The sequence below is a fragment of the Tachyglossus aculeatus genome, chromosome 16 (genome assembly GCF_015852505.1).
Source record: "Tachyglossus aculeatus isolate mTacAcu1 chromosome 16, mTacAcu1.pri, whole genome shotgun sequence".
Lineage (NCBI taxonomy): Eukaryota > Metazoa > Chordata > Mammalia > Monotremata > Tachyglossidae > Tachyglossus > Tachyglossus aculeatus.
Window position 1 is genome coordinate 42,906,824 of NC_052081.1, and position 20,978 is coordinate 42,927,801.

At 47.7% G+C, this 20,978-nt stretch overlaps 1 non-coding gene across 1 annotated transcript; it reads left to right on the forward strand.

The window, feature by feature from the left end:
• The first annotated feature begins 3,990 nt into the window (after nucleotides 1-3,990).
• Nucleotides 3,991-4,127, forward strand: LOC119938875. The gene has a single exon (XR_005454571.1). It is a non-coding gene; the product is annotated as a small nucleolar RNA SNORA7 (small nucleolar RNA).
• Nucleotides 4,128-20,978: the final 16,851 nt, after the last annotated feature.

Here is a 20,978-nt window from a genome sequence, read left to right on the forward strand (position 1 = left end):
TAAGCACTTGAGAGAGTACAATACAGCAGAATTAGCAGACACATTTCCAGCCCCTAAAGCACTTACATAGTTATAATTTGTTATAATATCTGTCTCCCCCACTGGATTGAAAGCTAAACCATAAAACTATGTGCAGGGGATGTGTCAGTCAACTCTATTGTATTGGATTCTCCCAGACACCTGGTACAGTGCTCTGCACATAGTAATCATTGATTCATTGAATCATTGATCATAATCCCCGGGCCTGGAATGCCCTCCCTCTGCCCCTCCGCCAAGCTAGCTCTCTTCCTCCCTTCAAGGCCCTGCTGAGAGCTCACCTCCTCCAGGAGGCCTTCCCAGACTGAGCCCCTTCCTTCCTCTCCCCCTCGTCCCCCTCTCCATCCCCCCATCTTACCTCCTTCCCTTCCCCACAGCACCTGTATATATGTATATATGGTTGTACATATTTATTACTCTATTTATTTATTTATTTATTTTACCTGTACATTTCTATCCTATTTATTTTATTTTGTTGGTATGTTTGGTTCTGTTCTGTGTCTCCCCCTTTCAGACTGTGAGCCCACTGTTGGGTAGGGACTGTCTCTATGTGTTGCCAATTTGTACTTCCCAAGCGCTTAGTACAGTGCTGTGCACATAGTAAGCGCTCAATAAATACGATTGATTGATTGATTGATTGATTGATGATTGATCAATTGATTGTCCCAGATGCTGAAGGGGCTTGTGCATGTTGGGAGGGTCTCTGGAGGAATGGGGCAGGGACACCTTTGCACGACCATTAATGAATGATAGCCAGCCCAGTTTATTTCCTCACTGCCACTGAATTCAGTCCTCCCCTTCTGACCTCCCACAGTGGTGACTTTTATGGGCTTGTTGGTCATGCTGATCACGCATAGCCAAACTAAGAACCGTCTAGTATTCCATTCCGGTATTCTCTTCTCCCAGTCCAATGCCCCCTGCTTTCGTGCCGGCAAACCAGGAATTTTATAATACCTGCCACCTACTCTTTCTCCAGTCCAAGACACACCAATCACATGCTGGCAAACCCAGAATATTCTAATATTCCATGCCAACAGTTTCTTCTTACAATCCAAGTTATGCTGGTCTTGCACCACCGAACCAAACACACCCTACTATTAGATTCCATCCCTCTGCTTTCTTCTCCAGTGCTGAGTCCACTAAACAGCATAATCACTTTAGCAAGGGTGTTCCTAGGATTCCATCTCCTATAATAGCTACAGGATGCTTGGAGGATACTGCTAAATCCAATACTGCTAAATTCCCCCTCTGCCTACATCCCTTATATTGGATTGTTTTTTGTGTTCTTAGTACAATGCTCTGCATACAGTTAGCGCTCAAAAAATCCAGTTGACTGAATGACTGAAGGATCCCTAACTTTTCTTCAACAATCTTGCCCACGAACATGTCCAAGGCCCTCTTGGCCTGACTTTTTTCAGCCTCCACAAAGAATTCCAGATTCATCCATTCATTCATTCAATCTGTTTATTAAGTGCTTCCTGTGTGCACAGCACAGTACTAAGCTCTTGTGAAAGTACAATACAACAAAAACCAAACACATTCCTGGCCCACATCCCTGCCCCAGCCGGGTGGAGAAGCTTCTCCTCCTCTCTGCCAGCGGGGTTGTGGGAACTCAGCAGGACATGTCTGAGCATCTGGCTCTGTTGAGCGTCATTTGGTTCTGTCCCCAGTCTGGTGGTTAGCATCCACAGAGGTGCCAAGTGGAATGGACCATCTTATGCTGGGGACGGGTGGTGATCTAAGACAGAAACCCAGGCCTCTGACTCCCAGGCCCAAGCACTCTCCATTAGACCACACTGTCTCTCCTGAATTTGATGGAGATGATCAAATTTGGCAGACTTAATTCCAGGCCAAGGCTGTGCAAAGCATTTATCCAGACAGTTCAGGCCACTCCACCACCACCACCACCACCATCATCATCATCAATGGTATTTATTGAGTATTTACTGGGTGAAGAGCACGGTACTAAGCACGTGGAGGAGTACAATACAAGAGAGCTGGTAGACATGTTCCTCGCTTCTGCAAAAATTTCCCAGTTAATTTGGGAGAAAATGAGCCTTCCACTTTTTATTATCCAAACTGACCACCCACAATGAATTTCAACCCTCCGCTTCACTCCGCACCAGATGAACCAAGTCCAGAAGGGTTAAATTCTTGTTGTTGTTGTTTTTTCAACTTCACTTGAGACGTACAGATGTCGTTTCAGATCATGCAGTCAGCACTTTGAATTTGAGAGCAGTTGGGAGAAGGAATTACTACAAATAATCAGGCTAATATGAGGTAATGGATGGAAGGAGATTGATTACTGTGCCCTAATTTAATTGAGGGCTGATGACATAGATGGAGGAAGTGAAATCTGAGTTGTTCAATAGGCTCTCAAACCCTCAGAGTAGCCATAACATGACTTTCTGTCCTTGGCTATCTGACCTTGGCTTCACAGACTCCGTCCTCTCCTGGTTCTCCTCTTATCTCTCCGGTCGTTCTTTCTCAGTCTCTTTTGCAGGCTCCTCCTCCCCCTCCCATCCTCTTACTGTGGGGGTTCCCCAAGGTTCAGTGCTTGGTCCCCTTCTGTTCTCAATCTACACTCACTCCCTTGGTGACCTCATTCGCTCCCACGGCTTCAACTATCATCTCTACGCTGATGACACCCAGATCTACATCTCTGCCCCTGCTCTCTACCCCTCCCTCCGGGCTCAAATCTCCTCCTGCCTTCAGGACATCTCCACCTGGATGTCCGCCCGCCACTTAAAGCTCAACATGTCGAAGACTGAGCTCCTTGTCTTCCCTCCCAAACCTTGTCCTCTCCCTGACTTTCCCATCTCTGTTGACGGCACTACCATCCTTCCCGTCTCACAAGCCCGCAACCTTGGTGTCATCCTCGACTCCGCTCTCTCATTCACCCCTCACATCCAAGCCGTCACCAAAACCTGCCGGTCTCAGCTCCGCAACATTGCCAAGATCCGCCCTTTCCTCTCCATCCAAACTGCTACCCTGCTCATTCAAGCTCTCATCCTATCCCGTCTGGACTACTGTACCAGCCTTCTCTCTGATCTCCCATCCTCGTGTCTCTCTCCACTTCAATCCATACTTCATGCTGCTGCCCGGATTATCTTTGTCCAGAAACGCTCTGGGCATATTACTCCCCTCCTCAAAAATCTCCAGTGGCTACCAATCAATCTGCGCATCAGGCAGAAACTCCTCACCCTGGGCTTCAAGGCTCTCCATCACCTCGCCCCCTCCTACCTCACCTCCCTTCTCTCCTTCTACTGCCCAGCCCGCAACCTCCGCTCCTCCACCGCTAATCTCCTCACTGTACCTCGTTCTCGCCTGTCCCACCGTCGACCCCCGGCCCACGTCATCCCCCGGGCCTGGAATGCCCTCCCTCTGCCCCTCCGCCAAGCTAGCTCTCTTCCTCCCTTCAAGGCCCTGCTGAGAGCTCACCTCCTCCAGGAGGCCTTCCCAGACTGAGCCCCTTCCCTTCTCTCCCCCTCGTCCCCCCTCCATCCCCCCATCTTACCTCCTTCCCTTCCCCACAGCACCTGTATATATGTATATATGGTTGTACATATTTATTACTCTGTTTATTTATTTATTTATTTATTTTACTTGTACATTTCTATCCTATTTATTTTATTTTGTTGGTATGTTTGGTTCTGTTCTCTGTCTCCCCCTTTTAGACTGTGAGCCCACTGTTGGGTAGGGACTGTCTCTATGTGTTGCCAATTTGTACTTCCCAAGTGCTTAGTACAGTGCTCTGCACATAGTAAGCGCTCAATAAATACGATTGATTGATTGATTGATGACTTTGAACCTAGAGGCCCTAATGATTCCATGGAGTTGGGGATGACATAGCCCCAAAACAGGAGAGTTGATTCTTTAGGTGTCTTCATCTTGGTCTGCCATGGGAGCCTCTCAAAGTTCTCCTCCCTTAGAATTCTGGTAAAGGACTTTAATCCCCTCTCAGGGTCACACCTGGAGAGTTTGCAGTACCCTACCAGTCATGACTACAGGAGAGAGAGTCAAGCAGAGGCAAAGCATTCCATTCCTAGCTTGGGCAGTGGCTAGTGAGTGGAAAGCAGTCTGCTACAAGTCAAAACTCCCCTGTGCTGGGCAGCAGCAGCATGGGAGAGAGTTGAGGGTAGAGACTCGTTTTCTGTGCGGAAGAAGGCAATGGTAAACCACTCCCATATTTTTTACCAAGAAAACTCTTTGGATACGCTACCAGAATGATTGTGGATGGAGGTGGGGACTTCTGGAAGAGATGTGTCCATGGCATTGCTATGGGTCAGAGACGACTTGATGGCATTAGACAAGAGAAATTTGTTAAGTGCTTACTGTGCTGTGCACTGTACCGAGTGTTGGAGTAAATTTAAAATAATCAGAACCTCCACTGGGCTCACAGTCTTAAATAGGAGGGTGAACAGGTTGGAATCACCATTTTATTGATGAGGGAACTGAGACACAGGGAAGTGAAATGACTTGCCCAAGGTCACCCAGCAGGTTAGTGGTGGAGCTGGGATTGGACCCAGGTCATCTCCCTCTAAACTGTAAGCTCACTATGGGCAGGGAATGTGTCTGTTTATTGTTCCCAAGTGCTTGGTACAGTGCTCTGCACACAGTAAGTGCTCAATAAATGCAATTGACTGACTGACTGACTCTGACTCCCAAGCCTGGATTATTTCCAATAGGCCATCTTGCTTGACCTTGATAGGTCCTTCCTCTGCCTCCTAATAGGAGTAACCTTCTGCCAACCCAGTGCATTCAGGCAGAAGTCACCTCTCCAGGTAATTTGTTTGAGAAAGCGCAGGGTTCACTCTAACCAATCAATAAGTGGTATTTATTAAGTGCTTACTGTGGGCAGGGTGCTGTAATAAGCACTTGGGTGAGTACAATACAAGAGATTTGGTAGAGGCATCCCTTCCCTTAAGGAATTTACAGTCCAGCAGGAGAGACAGACACTAAAATAAATTATAGGTTCTCATCCCAGCTCCCTGGCCACATCAAGCTTTAAGTCTAGAGGAGGCATCAAAGTCTGGGCAATAGCAGGAGACCCGAGGATGAGGCTACTTGTCTGTGTGGGCGTGGCTTCCAAGAGGTGTTAATTCCCATAGCCCAGTGCAAATTTTCCATAAAGACGGTCAGTAGTTAACAGTGGATAAGGAAGATCATTTTCTTTATGGTATTTGTGAAACGCTTGTTATGTGCCAGAAACTGTTCTAAGCACTGGGGTAGATACAAACTAATCAGTTTAGACAAAGTCCATGTCCCCCATGTGGCTCAAAGCCATAATCCCCATTTTACAGATGAGGGAGCTGAGGAAGAGAAAAGTTAAGTGACTTGCCCAAGGTCACACAGCAGGCAAGTGGCTAAGCTGGGATTAGAACCCAGGTCTTTCTGACTCCAAGGTCTGTGCTCTTTCCACTAGGCTACGCTGCTTCTCAATAACACCTCCCTGTAATGTCCCTCTCACAAAATACGTGTCACTCTGGATGTTATTCTTGTCTCCCCTCCTTCAAGGAGGGCTGGGGGCATCAGGTGGCTCTTCGGATGCCCATGGACTATGCCCTTCTCATTGCTGGCATTCTGGGATCCAAGAGCCTGCTTGCCTCTAAGCTAAAATCATAAACTGGTCCCGTACATACTACATGGCTTCTGTTCTTCCAATGAAGTTTTATCCCAGTTTCTTTGGAAACAGCTCCTGTGATTGTCAGAAACCAAGTCTGCTCAGGTGGGGCTAACAGGAGCAGGAATGATGGGGAAGAAGAAAAGAAAGAGGGAAGTGAGGGGGGAGAAAAGTGTGCTGCAGGAAGAGAGGAACTTTTGCCCCACGACTTATTTTTTTATGGTATTTGTAAAGTGTTTACTATGTACCAAGCACTGTTCTAAGTGCTGGGGTAGATACAAGATAGTCAGGTTGGACATAGTGGTGTTCAGGATCCCGGTTACAGGTCCCTTCCCCTTGGAATCTAGGAAATACAGTAGCAGTAGAGTGGTCCATCAATTCAGAGATGATCCTGCTGATGGGGAGAATGTGTTCTTGATGGGGAGAGAGTCTCTCTCGCACAACACCCTCGCACTATGACCTTGAAAATACATCAAGGCACTTTCCGAGGGTCCTGGGGCATTCCTGCAAGTGCTGCTCAGGCAACAGTGGTGCAGATGATCCCAACAGCAGATGGGGTGCTGGAGTCGTTTCCTCAGGAAAGGGGATGGTTTGTACAGAGCCATTCACACTCTCTCGCCCGGTCCCACTGTGCTAGCAGCCCACACTGCCAGACGTCTGGGAGGGAGACCGGGGGCGGCATGTGGTCCCGGCCCAGAATGTCTCCGAGACCGCAGCAGCAGCAGACCCCCGTTGTACCCTTCTCCATTACATCAGCCACCTTTGGGCGTGAGACTCAGTGTGCCTTAGTTAGGATTGGCGGGTGAGTCTTTTCCAGCAAAAATAATGCTTATTTGCCATCATGAAATTTCCCTTCCTGCCATGCCTGCCATAATTTCCCACCTATAGTCTGATCCTATTGTATTATGGGCACCTTTCTCTTGGGTTTGCAAGCCCCTTTATGCCTTAGAAATGCTCTACCTCCCACCTCCTTGGATGTAAGCATTTGAGGCATCACGATCCATTTCTTCTTTTGAATAATGTGGAAAAATCCATCAAATATGAGGAATCATTTTCATTTCCGGGAAACGTTTGGCCAGACACCAGATCCTCCTCGTGAAGAATACAAACAAACCTGAAGGGTCAGAAAAAGAGGGAGTTGGAGGTTTTAGCTAGCAATTCTCCAAAGCAAGAGATAGAATGAGACCTCTCCCTCTCCCCCTGCAACACACATGGCCAGAGGAAATGCAGAGCGAGAGGCAGAGACAGCAAGAGACACCCTCACACACAGAGTGGGCCAGAGATGTACAGACACCCCCAGAGACAGCAAGGAAGCGAGACTTTAAGGTGTACCCAGAGGCAGCAAGAGAAATTCTCACAGAAAACAAGAAACTTAGACAGACACAGAGACAAGAGGCCCAGAGACAGACAAAGCAAAGACAGTGAGAAACAAAGCCAAAAACAGTAAGAGACACCCTAGACAGAGACAGCAAGAGACTCCCTCATTCACAGGCCATAGGAGATAGAGACACAGAGATAATGAGAGACTTACAGACCCACCAAAAGAGACAGTGCCAGGCACACAGACAGCGAGAGAGACAGAGACAGCAAGAAACACAGACAACCCAGTGAAGTGGTGAGAGATGTCCAGACACACCCAGCGACAGAGAGAGCGTAGGCAAAAGGAAGGAAAGACACTTCTCCGGAGTGGGAAGCTATTGACTATTTAGAGCAGGGAACAGATTGTTTGCAAAGAGGAAAAAAAAAATTTATCTCATGCCTTCATCCCCCACCGGATACATCAGTGCCCCCCATCTGAAAGTTCTTCTGAAATCTTGCTCCCTCACTGGCAGGCAGATCTGGCTGGAGTGGGCTATGGCCCTCAGGGCCCTGTGGAACAAGACAGGGGCTTTAAGGACTTAATTTACCTCTCCCAGAACATTCCATTCTCTGAGATCACCAAGAGCCAGACTCCTCTCAGCCTCTGGTGACCTCTCTTTGGGACAGTGAGGGCCCTATCCATATCTGTTTGGGTTTTTTGGTGGTATTTGTTAAGTGCTTACTGTGTGCCAGATACTGTACTAACCGCCAATGTGGATTCAAGCAAATCGGGTTGGACACAGTCCCTGTTTCACATGGGGCTCATGGTCTCAATCCCCATTTTACATATGAGGTAACTGAGGCACAGAGTAGTGAAGTGACTTGCCCTAGGTCACCCAGCAGACAAGTGGTGGAGCCAGGACTAGAATTTAGACAATCGAAGCTCTAAGCAAGACCTAGAACCACCCTCCATGCCCCCCAGCACCGAGCCCATCTCAGGCTCGGGAGTTCAGCCTTTCCTGCTTCCCTCTTCTTCCCCTTAGTGGCATTAGAACTAGGATGTATTAAGGGTCAGTTGTGTGCAAAGCACTGGGGAAAAACGAAAAAAATAGCTCAGGTGAGAGACAGGGATCCTGACCCTTTAGGGGCTCACAATCTAAGAGTAGGGGAAAAGGGAGGAGAGAAGGGATTATGTGGGCTGGTGTCGCCACACATGGTAGGCCAGAAGTGAGCTGAGGGGCTCTCTTTCTTGGAACAGAAATAATAAAGACGTGAAGGGAGATTCGCAGGGCCCCGTCTGTTGGATTGAAGGTTGTTGTTTTTTTTCATTTCTGCTAACTGGTGTATTTGTTATGTGTAAACTCTTAATGGGCAGAGAATGTGTCTGCTAATTCTGTTGTATTCTCTCAAGTGCTTAATAGAGTGTTCTGCACATAATAAGTGGTTAATAAATACCACTGATTGATTGATTGCTTTCTGTGTTCCAAGCACTGTACTCGGCACCTGGACAGAACACTATAAGCCTGTTGGACTCAGTTCCTGTCCCACATGGGGTTCACAGTCTAAGGGGAAGAGAGGAAATATATTTAATCCCCATTTTCCATGGTCACACAGGAGGCAAGTGGCAGAGCCAGGATAAAAACCCAGGGCCCCAAGATCAGATTTCCCTAGATTTAGGGGCCTGATTTATGGCCCATTTAGTCCATTTGGTGATGTTCAGTGACACCAGTCAATCAGTGGTATTTATTGAATGCCTATGTGTTAAATGCTGTACTAAACAGTTGGGAGAGTATGCTAATAGATAGATGACCCAAGATTTAGCAGTCCTACCTTTGAATTGTTTTAGTGTCTACCCACCCCCATCCATCACTGGTTTGCCAGCTCCTTGCAGGCAGGGATCATATTTACTGATTCTATTTCTCCCAAGGGCTTAGCAGAATGTGCTGCACACAGTAGGCACTCAGCAAATACTATTGTTTGGTTGATTGGTGGATTGAGCTGTTTTGCCACCAAACTTGCAGATAGTGTAAACCAAGCTAACATGCACCCAGGAGGAGAATCAGGCCCTTCTGAAATTTTGCCGAAGCCGCATGGAGGCATCAAGTGACCCTTTGGGTGATATTCCAGATGTAGAATCCTGGGGTGCAAAGGGATTTCTAGGGGTGATTAAGTGCATCCCTTTTCCTCATCCAGTCTCCCCAGCTCCTGAGTCTAGCAAACCTCCCCATCTGGAAGCGCGTCTTCAGGTCTGACCTCTTCCAAGTCTGGGTCAGCCTCTGTCCCCTTGGATGTTTCTCTTTCGAAGCTCAGGATTCCAGGTTTTACCCCCTCACCCCTCAACCCCACCCCAACACACCAGCCCAGCTGGCTTCCCTGGCTAGGATTTCTGACAATGTAAGCAAACTCTATTCCCAGAAGACTGCGTTCAGTTGCGCCAATGACCGAAACCCCCTCCACGTTCAGCCAGCTGGATCAGCAACGCGCTCTTCCCTTCACACTCCATCTAGCAAGTGAAGAAGAAGGTCAAAACCCTCTTCTGCCTGAAGAGATCCGTGGCTCAACTTTAGAGATCAACCTCAGTTGGGTGAGGGGAGGCAAGGTGAGCTGGGGGACCTGCAACTGGTGGGATTATTCTGGGAAGGCTTCATGGAGAAGAGGGCAGGTTTAATAGTGTTTTGAAGAGCTGGGGTACTTTACTGCAACGAGGAGTGTGAGGACATTCTGGATAGGGGAATTAGCAAGAGCGATGCTGCATAAGTGATGGACTCTTTGTTCATTCATTTGATTCATTCAATCATATTTATTGAGTGCTCAGTGTGTGTGGAGCACTGTACTAAGTGGTTGGGAGAGTACAATACAACAGTAAGCAGACACATTCCCTTTCCACAAAGCCAAATGGTTGGGGGTGGGGGGTGAGGGAGCATGTAGGGAGTGAGGGAGAGCAATATCACTTTAAAGGAACTCTGTGGACTTGAAGAAACGAGCTCCGAACCGAAACTGTGTGCTCCTTGAAGGCAGGGATAATGCCCAGAAATTTTGTGGTACTCTCCCCAGCATTTAGTACAGTACTCCTCCGTAAGATCCCAATAAATATCATTGATTGGCTGATTAATTGGGGGGTCAAGCCTCTCTCCTTACAGACTCTGAGGGGGCTTCTGCCAACCCAGCTGGGCACTCACCTCTTATAGGGAATTGTAATGCATGGTCTGGCTCCACACAAAATCAGTGTCAGCCAGTCAGGTTTATTGTCTTAGTAATTGTATTTAAGTGCTGACTGTGTGCAGAGCACAGTACTCTGTGCTGGGAAAGAGTTCATAGGTGGAAATAGGACAGTGCTTTGCACATAGTAAGTGCTTAATAAATGCCATCGTCTTCATCATCATAGGGACCCTGTGTCTCGAGTGACTCACAATCTACGGCAGCCATGTCTGGTTTATGGACACAAATGCACTGAGGGAGAAATCTTCCCTTTCCTCAAGGCACCAAGAATGATGCCCAGCCTGGGTCTGAGGGTGCTCTCCCAGACCATTAGGATTTGGACAAGTGGGTGGACTGACCCTGGGCATGGCCTCTAGGTGACTGGCCAGCACCCACAACGCTCCCTTTAGCTTCAATCCTGCAAAAAGCCCCTCCCCTCCCTGGCAACCCCCGCCCCCATTAGGGGCTGGGGGGGGGGGGGGTGTCCCTGGGGACCCTTAGAAACCCTGGGCACGGTAATGTCACATGCAGCATGGCCTACTGCATAGACTTAGAAGGACCTGGATTCTAAAACTAACTCTGCCACTTGTCCACTGTGAGATCTTGGGCAAATCACTTCACTTCTCTGGGCCTCAGTTACCTCATCTGTAAATTGATGATTAAGACTGTGAGCCCTATGTGGGACAAGAACTGTGTTCCACCCAATTATCTTGTACCTACTCCAGCGCTTAATACAGTGCCTGGCATATATTCATTCAATTCATTCATTCAATAGTATTCATCAAACACTTACTGTGTGCAGAGCACTATACTAAGCACTTGGGAGAGTACAATACAACAATGAGCAGTGACATTTCCTGCCCAAAACGAGCAGTCCATAGTAAGTGCTTAGCAAATATCACAATTATTATGAGTCACGAAGGGCCCACAATGTCACACCATCCCGTAATATGCACCATTGTGGGAGTTCTCCAAATTCACATTTCCCCTCAGTTGGGGAGACTCCTGAGGCCCCTCCCCATGGGTTCTGGAGTTGTTAGGTCCCCCTTCCGTGTACCTGGGAACTCGGGCACCTCTTCTGAACCACGGAACTTGGTAGTGGGAGCCTAAGGGGAGGGAGGCTGGGCACAGATAATCGAAGCATCCAACGTAAAGCTGTCCGCGGCCTGATATGTTCCGGACAGGTTTTACATTAGCGACTCGCTTCCCCGGCTAGACAGTAAGCTCCTTGATGGCAGGAGTTGTGCCTACCAAGTCTGTTGTGTTGTCCTCTCCCAGGTGCTTAGTCCAGTGCTCTGCACACAGAGGCCCTTCAACAAAAACCGTGGATTAATTGTTTCTGATTCTGCTGCACTCTCCCAAGCAGTTAGTACAGTAATCTGCACGCAGTAGGTGCTCGGTAAATACTATGGATCGCTGCCCTGGTTGACAGGCCAGAGAAAACCTGATAAATTACCACCCTAGAAATGTCTGACTTTAGTGATTTGCGTAGGAATTTACTTACCAAGTTACAAACTGATCTTTACAAATCACTTGGTGTGGGACTGTCTGTCAGCTCCTAAAGGGCAGGGCCTGGGTTGGTTTGATTTGCAAAAATCAGTATAAGTATATTTTATTGTACATTCAATTACATATTCTGATTCCACTCTTCGAAAGTATTTTTACATCTATCTCCTCTGTTGGAGCGTAAGCTCCTTGTGGGCAGGGAACGTATCCTATGCTTCTGATGTACTTTCCCAAGCATTTAGTATAGTGTATTGCATTCAATAGACAGTCAGTAAATACCATTAACAATCAACCATATTTACTGAGCACTTACTGTATGCAGAGCCCGCTCTCAAGGAGTTTACGATCATCAGGATTCTATTGCTACTACTACTACTACTACAACTACTATTACTATAAATCAATGGTATTTATTGAACGCTTACTGTGTGGAAATCATCGCACTAAATGTTTGGGAGAATACACTACAACAGAGGTGGTAGACATGTTCCCTACCCACCAGGAGCTAACTGAACTAAATTCCAGGCAGAACCATCACTGTAGCATCCCAGTTAGATCATTGTCTGGATTTTATACTCATGAAAGGCAAAAGAATCACAATCCTTTTGCTTTGGGCACAAGAGGTCACTTAAAAACCCTCTCTGATAGGAGAGGGGAAATGGGAAACTTTAGTTTTAAGCATTAATCTATGCAGTATGGATCTGTCATTTGGGTTCCACGCTGGTACTTCTGACAGTGAAGTTTTATCAGTGTGTGTGAGTGTGCTGATAAAACCAATGCTGACCAGCAATCTCTTCCACATCTTGTAGGCGGATGGTGTTTTTAAAAACCATTTTATCGCTTTAACTCTTGAGCTTCAAAGTGAAAGCACTGGAAATTGTGACATTTAAGTGGAGTAAATATGGTCCCACAGGCTGTTTCTCTCTCCTTATCTTTGTTCCCCCATCTCATGACTCCTTTAAATGTCCTTTAAAGTTCTTTTCATCTATTGCCTCAATAGACTAAAATTCTTGAGGGCAGGAATTGTATCCACCATTGCTACTCTACTTTCCTAAGTGCTGAGTGCAATGTTCCACGTACAGTAGGTGCTTAATGGATAGTGTTGGTATAAATCGTATTGATTAACCAGGAAAGCAGCGTGGCCTAATAATAATAATGATGGCATTTGTTAAGTGCTTACTATGTGCAAAGCACTGTTCTAAGCACTGGATGGAAAGAGTATGGGTCTGGGAGTCAGAGGACCAGGGTTCTAATCCCAGCTCAGCTGCTTGTTTGCTTTGTGACCTTGAGCAAGTCATTTAATTACTCTGTGCCTCAATTACCTCTTCCATAAAATGGAGGTTCAACCCTCCTCCCTCTGACTTAGCCCCATGTGAGAGCTTAGTATAGTGCCTGGCACATAGTAACCACTTATCAAGTACCATTAAAAAAATAAAAAGGAAGAAGAACTGATCGATTATATTTGCCGGGTTGGGGCAGGAGGAGGCAGAAGCAATCCGATTACCCTTTTAGCATTCACGCTCCCTGCATCATGATCTCATCCATTTTCCAGGAGTTGGCTGGGAGGCCAAGGAGGAAGGGATTCAGGGTAGTCTTTCCCCTCAGGCAAGAGAGGTCTGGCCCACACTGGCAAATTATCTGGATAATTGGAGCCAAAGTGGTGTAATCCCAAATAATCCCAGTTTTAGTCAATTGCTTTTATTAAAATGGTGGGCAAAGTGTTGGCCGAGAGGCCAGGAGGGATACTTGGCTGTGGATACAGACATGTGCGCTCCTAAGGTTTATAATTTAGAAGCAGGAGGAGGGAAGGATAGACACGGCAGGAAAGGTCATCAATGGCCTAGTGAGCATGGGCCCGGGAGTTAGGAGAACCTGGGTTCTAATCCCGGATCCACCACTTGTCTGCTGTGTGGGTTTGAGGAAGTCAGTTCCCTGGGCCTCAGTTACCTCATCTGTAAAATGGGGATTAAGACTGTGAGCCCCATGTGGGACAGGGATTGAGTCCAACATGATGAGCTTGTATAGCGCCTGGAATGTAGTAAACGCTTCACAAATGCCATAAAAAATAAAAGATACAAATGAGACGGAACAGGCCAAAGCAGAAAGACTAGAACTAGAACATGGACTGTGTCCGACTGATTACCTTGTATCTACCCCAGTGCTTAGAACAGTACCTAGTGGATAGAGCATGGGCCTGGAAGTCAGAAGGACCTGGGTTCTATTTCTGGCTCCGCCACTTGTCTGCTCTGTGACCTTGGGCAAGTCACTTAACTTCTCTGTGACTCAGTTACATCATCTGTAAAATGGGGATTAAGACTCTGAGCCCTGTGGGACATGTACTGTGGCCAACCTGATTAACTTGTATCCGCCCTAGCATTCATTCATTCATTCATTCAATCGTATTTACTGAGCGCTTACTGTGTGCAGAGCACTGTACCAAGCACTTGGGAAGTACAAATCGGCAACATATAGAGACGGTCCTTACCCAACAACGGGCTTACAGTCTAGAAGGGGGAGACCAACAACAAAACAAAACATGTAGACAGGTGTCAAAATCGTCCGAACAAATAGAATTATAGCTAAATGCACATCATTAACAAAATAAATAGAATAGTATGTACAAGTAAAATAGAGTAATAAATCTGTACAAATATATACAAGGGCTGTGGGGAGGGGAAGGAGGTAGGGCGGGGGGGATGGGGAGGAGGAGAGAAAAAAGGGGGCTCGGTCTGGGAAGGCCTCCTGGAGGAGGTGAGCTCTCAGTAGGGCTTTGAAGGGAAGAAGAGAGCTAGCTTGGCGGATGTGCAGAGGGAAGGCATTCCAGACCAGGGGAAGGATGGGGGCCGGGGGTCGATGGCAGGACAGGCGAGAATGAGGCACAGTGAGGAGGTTAGTGGCAGAGGAGTGGAGGGTGTGGGTTGGGCTGTAGAAGGAGAGAAGGGAGGTGAGGTAGGACAGGGCGAGGTGATGGAGAGTTTTGAAACCAAGAGCGAGGAGTTTTTGCTTGATTCGTAGGTTGACAGGCAGCCTCTGGAGATTTTTGAGGAGGGGAGTGAACTCCCCAGAACATTTCTGTACAAAGATAATCCGGGCAGCGAAGTGAAGTATAGACTGAAGCGGGGAGAGACAGGAGGATGGGAGATCAGAGAGGAGGTTGTTGCAGTAATCCAGTTGGGATAGGATGAGAGATTGAACCAGCAAGGTAGCAGTTTGGATGGAGAGGAAAGGGTGGATCTTGGCAATGTTGTGGAGGTGAGGCTGGCAGGTTTTGGTGATGGATTGGATGTGTGGGGTGAATGAGAGAGTGGAGTCGAGGATGACAACAAGGTTGTGGGCTTGTGAGACGGGAAGGATGATAGTGCCGTCTACAGTGATGGGAAAGTAAGGGAGAGGACAGGGTTTGGGAGGGAAGATAAGGAGTTCAGTCTTGGGCACTTAGAATAGTGCTTGACACATAGGAAGTGCTTAACAAATACCATCATCATCATCATCATCATCATCGTAAGCACTTTAAAAAAAAAGCATTAAAAAAATTGGATAGTACTAGAAACCGGAGTGTAGTAGTGCCTTTGGTACAGTCCTTGGACAGGTCCTAGCTCTAGGCCTGCAGTTCTGGGTGCAAAACCTCCACAACCTACCCCAGATGTTGGATGGGCAATCACTGTCCTTCCTCAGCTCCCACAAAGGGCTGGATTCTCCCCAAAACTGCTAGTGGAGGAGGGGAGGAGCCTCACTCCACTGTTCCCAACACAGTCCCTGGATTCATGCCAGTATCAATCAGTTGTATTTATTGACCACTTACTATGTGCAGTGCACTGTACTAAGCTCCGGGGAGAGTACAATACAACAGAATTAGCAGACATGTTCCCTGCACATAATGAGCATACAGTCCAGAGGACATTGCAGATGTAGCTGTAGCTTAAACTGTAGTTATTATTTGTATGATATCTGTTATGCCCTTGAGTGCTTAATGCTAGGGTAAGTAGAAAATAGTCAGTCAGTAGTATCAGTTGAGCACTTACTGTGTGCAGAACATTCATTCATTCAATCATATTTATTGAGCGCTTACAGTGTGCAAAGCACTGTACTAAGTGCTTGGGAAGTACAAGTTGGCAACATATAGAGATGGTCCCTACCCAACAGCGGGCTCACAGTCTAGAAGGGGGAGACAGACAACTAAACAGAACACTGTACTAGGCACTAAGGAGAGCGCAATACAAAACAGCAGGGAGACAAGATTCCCCACCCATGTGGAGCTTACAGAATCTGATCTGAGCCAGCCTCTATCGCACAGTCTGACAGAGAGGGAAAGGCAGGTATCTTATCCCATTTGCAACTAAGGGCACTGGGGCCCAGAGAGGTGAAGTATCTTGCCTGAGGCCAAACAGCAGGTAATAGCCAAGTGGGGATTAAGACTCTTTCTCTCCCAAAGGCCCTTTCCATTCACTCGCATCTGCCTCCCCCGGAACACAGGGGACAGGTGGGCCCTGGTAGACCTGACCCTTGGACCCAAACAACCAGTCAGTCAATGAGTCAGTCAGTGGTATTTAATAATAATAATGATGATGGCATTTATTAGGTGCTTACTATGTGCAAAGCACTGTTCTAAGCGCTGTGGAGGTTACAAGGTTATAAGAGCTTACTGAGTGCTTACTGTGTACAGAGCACTGTACTGAGTGCTTGGGAGAATACAATACAATAAAGTTGGTAGACACAGTCCCTGCCCACAAGGAGCTTACAGTCTTAGAGGATAAAACTAAATCTGTGGATTCTTACTTGGATGTCATCAGCTGCTTTCCTGTTTGGGACAGAAGGGAGAGGGTGTGGCCCTGACCAGGCACCAAGTGCCCCCACCCTCTGCAGCTGGAAGAGAGAGACCCCACTCTCTCTGCATGGCATTTGATGATTTAAGGATTCTGGAGTGTGCTTCCTTGCCATAAGGTGTTTATTTCCTCTTCCTCGGAACAGATGTTAGGCAATTAAAGAACATGGCATGAGAACATGTTTATACACTCTCAGGAACCTCCAATAAATATTGATTCGAGTAAGATGAATGTCACTTCATGCAGCCGCTGAGATGGCAGTGAGGGGTTATTGGGGGAGGGGTCGGGGGGGGTGGGGAGCATTATTAGCAGACAATGGTCTAAAGGAGCTCAGGTATTTCAACTGGGGAATTTGCAGGCAACCGTGGAGAAACATTGAGAACCAAATGGAAACCAGAGTGTCCATCAGACTCTCTCAAGCATTTAGTACAGCACAGGGCAATCAATCAATCAATCAATCAATCAGTGGTGTTTATTGAGCACTTACTGTGTGCACTGCCCTGTACTAAATGCTTGGGAGAGCACCATCCAACAGAGTTGGTAGAAACGCTCCTTGCCCACAAGGAGTTTACAATTTAGTGGTGGAGAGAAACATTACTAGAAATTATGATAAGGGAAGCAAAAACGTATAAGGATTTGGACATATGTGCTGTGGGACTGGGAGTGGGGTTCAGAGAGCTTAAGAGGTACACACCCAAGGGAAACAGGGTGAGGAAAAGAGAAGTTAGCTAGGGAAGGCTCCTGGAAGGAGATCTAATTTTAGTACAACTTGGAAGATGGAGAGAAGGGTGGTCAGTTGATAAGTGCTCAAAACATTCCATTACTACTACTTCTACTACTACTACAATTACTCTGAGCTTGAATCTACACGTGATTATTGATTACTAAAAATACATCTGGATTTGAGTTGTCTAGATCCCAAAACACACAGCTCTCTTCCACCTGCAATACTTAGATGGCCATCATCTTGATCACCATCACTCATCACTGAGCTCTTTCTGTGTGTGAACGCTGTAGTGGGTGCCTGGAAATCTACAACTGAAACAAAAGGCCCAATCCTACTATGATATTTTTTATGGCATTTGCAAAGTGCTTACTATGTGTCAGGTACTGTTCTAAGCACTGGGGCAGATATTAAGTAGTCAGGTTGGATACAGTCCATGTCCCACATGGGGCTCACAGTCTTCATCCCCATTTTACAGATGAGGTAACTGAGGCCCAAAGAAGTGAAGTGACTTGCCTAAGGTCTCACAGCAGATTGGTGGCAGAGCTGGGATTAGAACACAGGTCTTTCTCTCTCCCAGGACCATGTTCTATCCACTAGGTCACCCTGCTTCACTATTAGAATGTAAACTCCCTGAGGCAGAGATTGTATTTCTCGTGTGTGTTGGGTCATCCCAGTGTGGGCTAGTAGAAAAAGTAGAGACCTGGGGGTATGAGGACCTGGATTCTAATCCCGGCTCTGCCATGGGGCTGCTGTGTGACCTTTGACAAGTCAATTGCCTCTCTGGGTCTCAGTTTCTTCATCTGCAGAATGGGGTTAAGATCCCTGCTCTTTCTCCATCTTAGACCATGAACCCCTTCTGGGAAAGGGATCGTGTCTTTCTTATATGATTACCTGCTGTCCACCCCAGCATTTAGCACTGTGTTTTAGCACCTTTCAAGTTGTGCTTCATAAACAGCATTCTTCTTTGTGGAACGGATTCTGACGTACTCCATTTCACCACCCATTAGATAAATCCCTTTTCTCCTCCTCCCCATCCCGCTTTCAACAGGCCTCACTCCTGCTCTCTCCTATCCTTCTGCCTCCCATCTGGCAAGTTGAGGCGGCGCTGGAGATAGATGATAATAGCAGCTATCACCCAGACCTGTCGCCCCTCCGATCTCTCCGTCTTATCAGCCGGGCTCACGCTCTCCAGATGCCACACGGCTGAGAGGACCCTGACAGGAAATCGCTCAGCTCAGCTCGACTCATCTCTTGGCAGAGAAGCGGGAAGTCAAACTGACACTCAAGCAGGCTAGGCCAGCCCCTGGCTGGCTGGTTGACCCGAGGGCAGGTGACCACGCTTTCCTTTTCTAATCGAGACTAGAGGTTGGGGAACTGTCACCACCCAGGATGGCCCTGCAAAACCCACTCCTCTTCCCACCCCCACCCCCAGTCATCTGGGCTAGCGGCCCTCCGCCCTGGAGGCGAAGGGGGTGGCGCAAAAGGGGGTGCTGAGGTACCAAAGGGGTCGAAAGCATACATGGAAGCTCTATTACCCCAGACAGATTGGCTTTCTTTCACTGATGTTGGCAAGAATAGCCAATTCCAGGTCCACCCTCCTGCTTTGAGATACCTCCTCTATAATCCTTCACACCCACTCTTGGGCCGAAGTTACTGTCCCTTGTGGAAAGTTTGCTCCCTTAATTTTGGCCTGCCTTCCATCACTCTTGGATTGTGAGCCCCACGTGGGACAGTGGCCATATTCGATAGAATTAACTGGAACCCAGGGCTTCATGCTTGGCTCTCGATCCAGTTGAAACTACCAGTAGAACAGCAGCATGGACTGAGGGAAAGAGCTCGGGCCTGGGAATCAGGGAATATGAGTTCTATTCCTAACTGTGTAATATCGGGCAAGTCACACTGCTTCCCACCTTCTTCCCCTTCCATTTCTCTCCCTTTTCAAGGAGTTGGGTGCTCAAGGAGGAATAGAGAGCCCTTGGCTGAAGGCAGGTGTGTGGATTCCTTCCCCGCTTCTCCTCTCCCTTCACAACCTCACCCCATCACCGGGACCAAAGGGCGAGGAGGCGGGATGGGGCGGAGCCAGTAGTAGTAGATCCCACCCCCAGCCTTCAAGCCAGGATAAACGTCCCTGGGCCAGTAGAGTCTGGACACCTATCTGCAAGGCTGGCTAAAGCATCAGGTGGTTTTCCGGAAAGCCGCTGCTGGAGAGAGGAGGGTGCGATGGGGGAAGCAATCAAGTGGATGATGCCTCTCCCATGTAAATAGGCAGACGGAAATTAGATTTTCCTGCTGATGCCTCTGACACCGATCAGATACAACTCTTTCTCTCTTCCTCACCTAAGGTAATCCCCCCTGACAGCCTTCCCCGCTGCTCAGGAAGAGGAACGGATTGAACAGCCCAATCTTCCAGACAGGGCCGCAGCGCAGTTCCTCCTATCTATTGATAAACGGCTCCCCTCCCCAGGGTCTAATCCCCGGGGAGACAGACATCACAATGAGCTGATTGCCCATGTCTATCCCAGCCAGAAAGAGCGGTAAGAGGTTAATGCACAAAGCGCCGCTTCAAAGACCAAGCGAATTAAAGCAGAGAAAACAGGTTTCCGATGGATCAACATAAATAAATGAGCTGTTTGAAACTGAAGACATCCTCCATCCGGCAGTCGCATAAGGAGGGTCGACGGGTTTCTCCGTCTGTCGTCTCGTTCAAGGCTGAGTGATGGAGATGTGGCTGGTTCGTATTGTAGGATCTACCCTTTGCCTTCTGCTGCCTGTTGCTAATCTCTCTCTGCCTGTCAAGAGAGGCCCGAGTTAGGGGCACAGCTCTCAGTCCACCTATCCATGGTATTTATTGAGCACCTAATGTATGTATACTGAGTATACTGAGCTCCTGGGAGAGGAGAGTGGAGTTAATAGACAGAATCCCTGCCCTCAAGTGGCTTACAATCTAGCTCTCCCCAGGCTGCCCTGGTTCACATTGTTATTAATGGAAATGGTCAGGATCTGGGCCCTGTCACTGGCCACAAGTCCAGAGGAGAGGCAGTGAAGCCACAGACCTAAAGGATGCTAGGAAGAAAGCCCACTTGCTGCCCCAGTAAATCTTTGATTTTATGTTGCACTTTTCTTTCCAAAGTGCTTTAAAGTGATTTTAGTTCTCACAACATCCCTGCAAGGAAGGGAAAAGCAGGTGTTATTATTCCCATTTTGCAGATGGAGTAACCGAGGCCCAAAGCACTCAAAGAATAATAATAATAATAATAATAATAATAATAATAATAATGGTATCTGTTAAGCACTTAATATGTGTCAGGCACTGTACTAAGAGTTGGATACAAGCAAATTGGGTTGGACACGATCCCCGTCCCACATAGGGCTCACAGTCTCAATCCCCATTTTACAGATGAGGTAACTGAGGCAAAGAGAAGTGAAGTGACTTGCCCAAGATCACACAGCAGACAAGTGGATGAGCCGGGATTAGAACCCATGACCTTCTGACTCCAGGCTTGTGCTGCATCCACTATGCTGAAGTCCCATGGCAGGCAACTGGTGGAGCCACAACTGGACCCAGGGTCCTCTGACTCCTACCCATTTCCTCACACCAATCTGCAGCCTTGGTTTTAGAGGGGAGGCCTGGGTCAGGTAGCATCCGCTCACTGTAGCGAGGAGGAGGGGGGAGCAAGTAGTTGGTGGCCCCAGGCAAGACAGAGATCTAGAACAGGGATGGTGCTTGTACCTTTGGTCACATGTGATGTCATGCACTCTATGCCAG